At 42.8% G+C, this 2,772-nt stretch overlaps 1 pseudogene; it reads left to right on the top strand.

The window, feature by feature from the left end:
* Positions 1-2,248: 2,248 nt before the first annotated feature.
* Positions 2,249-2,366, top strand: LOC124597146 (annotated as a pseudogene).
* The last annotated feature ends 406 nt before the right edge of the window (positions 2,367-2,772 follow it).

Raw genomic sequence — 2,772 nt, 5'->3', positions numbered from 1 at the left:
GCCTCATCTTCATACAACAATTTACAACAGTACGCACATGAATTTCTAAAGTACGTAAAAGAAAACAGTTACCGTGTATGAAATACTTCAATAAACCACTGAGTTAATATAAAACACCCTTTAAAAGAAATCCCACCCGAGCTCGAGACTACATGTGACTTTTAACCAACAAAGGGATAAATAATTAACATCATTTAAACGTGACACAACACACAGACTGCCCAAACATGCAGAGATTAGCACGAACTAAAAGAAATCTATAATTCAAATGAAACGTTAAACCAATCTGGCGAGGACAACAATTAAAATTAAATGCTCAGGTCTAAAATTTTAATTAGCTACACTAGTTGTTGGCCGCTTTGTTCACAAACAAATTACTAGTAGACACAGTTGTGAGTTAAATGAGCCAGAATATGCTTTAAATTAATAACAAACAAGTAAATCTGCGGACGGCTTGGCACTGCTACTTTACGATTGCAAAAGGAACAATAATTTTTTTCAAAACCAGCGACGCTGCACAAGCAGCACATCAGGGTGCCATAACATTATACGCAAGCAGACTTATTACAATTAAAGCGTAAAGCTGACGACGTTAAGGGAGAGCGCCGCTTTCAACCAGTCATTTCACGGCGAAGGCAAGAAATTATTTACGTGGAAACTGTTCGATGGCCACTGTTTTCAAAATACAGCGGTGGAGCCTTCACAGGTAGCTTCCATGTGCCAATCGTCCATTCACTGTGAGTGCTCGGCAACCGTGAAGAGAGGACTTATCAGACCCTTCCATTTACCCAAATTGACTCCATCAAACTCCTTTTACTCTGAAACCCGAATGCCACCGCACACAAAGGCTATACCGACCGGTCTTATCTAAAGTTCAGTCTGGCAATGGATACACGGCACCCTATGTCCGAGTACGGGTTCCACACCAAAAGCGGCTTTGTACGCCTTTATTAGCTCAAAACGAAAGCATTCAAAAGTGGCTAACACTTCAGTCAAGGTACAAGTCAGCGCATGCCGATTCTCTCTGAACCGGCCTCAGTGCGAACTTTAACTATCAATGTCGCGATTCTCCCGCCTGCTGGTAGGCAGCGATACCATGCATCCACGAATTGGAATCAAATCTTTGGAATCGACTGCGGATCAGCTGAAATCCGTTACAAATTAAACAACAAACTTTCTAACATAGCTGCTCCCCGTTTTGCCCCCTTTTAGGAGCGCACATAAAAATATGAGTCCTCATGGAGAATGCTTTCGAGGGGACGTAGTAGCTCCGTTTCTCTTTTTTATTTTCTTTCATGTGTCACATGTCGTCTCCACAAGCTTCATCGATTAACACCTGTCTTACGCATTGTTCATCTGGTATTGATATTCATCCTTGCTACATCATCCTCGATTTTGTACTGTCGTCTACTTCTGCGGTCCATCTCACCTATAGTCCCATTGTTTGTTTCTATAGAATGTTACATTAAATAGTTTAGCATACGAGATTCCTGTATAAGACCAGCCCTGCGCAGTCTTCACTTCTTTAGTGTTTTAACAAAGTTGCCATATATATACAACTTCCGTACTTCTTCGTTGTCTGTAATCTGTGCGGTATCTTCATCGATTACAGATCCAGAGATATTTTATTAATAGTATCCCTTCTAGCCTTGGTTTACTTTTTCCCCATACCTTTTTCCTTAAACATTGAAGCTTCATACCCATTATCAATGTCGGCATTTTAGTAGATTGACGTAAACGAATTTTGAAGTTGACACTCAATATTCTTTTCCTTAGAACTTTAGTATAACTCTAAACATGATTTACCGGCAACTGTTAAGCGTGAAATTTGTATAGCATTACAGAAGAATGTCCTCAGGTGGTAAATTCTTCGGAAGATTAACCGATCTGCGCGGGACGATTTAGTTTACTTCTTTAGTTACTTATCGTGATCAAATTGGGGCCTTCAGACCATCTCCTATATCGGTTCAAGAATTTACGCAAAGAAACTACTTGCATGAAAACAGCGACATTTCAATGGTACTGGAGACGCCTGTGAATGTTCAGCAAACTTGCTTAAAAATAATTTATTATACGGGACTAGGTAATTTTATTGAACAACGGTACTTACAAGATCTGAAGTCGCCGGTGCCGCCTAAAATCGAAAACATCACATTAAAATTGTCGTGATTCTTTCGGATAGTACAATATATTCCAAACAAAATAACTACACTACGTTTTTAATAATTAATGGTAAATATAATACTATGCCAACGGCCTTGCCGCAGTGGTAACACCGGTTCCCGTCAGATCACCGAAGTTAAGCAGTGTCGGGCTAGGCTTGCACTTAGAGGGGTGGCCATCCGGTCTGCCTAGCGCTGTTGGCAACCGGGGTGCACTCAGACCTTGCGAGGCAAACTGAGTAGGTACTTGACTGCGAAGTAGCGGCTCCGGTCTCTGAAACTGACATACGGCCAGGAGAGCGATCTGCTGACTACATGCCCTTCAATATCCGCATCCAGTGCCGGCCGCGGTGGTCTAGCGGTTCAGGCGCTCAGTCCGGAACCGCGCGACTGCTGCGGTCGCAGGTTCGAATCCTGCCTCGGGCATGGATGTGTGTGATGTCCTTAGGTTAGTTAGGTTTAAGTAGTTCTAAGTTCTAGGGGACTGATGACCACAGATGTTAAGTCCCATAGTGCTCAGAGCCATTTGAACCATTTGAACCGCATCCAGTGACGCTTACCGTCTGAGGATGACACGGCGGCCGGTCGGTACCGTTGGGCCTTCATGGCC

The sequence above is a fragment of the Schistocerca americana genome, chromosome 2 (assembly GCF_021461395.2).
Source record: "Schistocerca americana isolate TAMUIC-IGC-003095 chromosome 2, iqSchAmer2.1, whole genome shotgun sequence".
NCBI classification, from domain to species: Eukaryota; Metazoa; Arthropoda; class Insecta; order Orthoptera; family Acrididae; genus Schistocerca; species Schistocerca americana.
The sequence above is the reverse complement of the archived record's forward strand: the minus strand, read 5'-3'. Positions and strand labels throughout refer to the sequence as shown.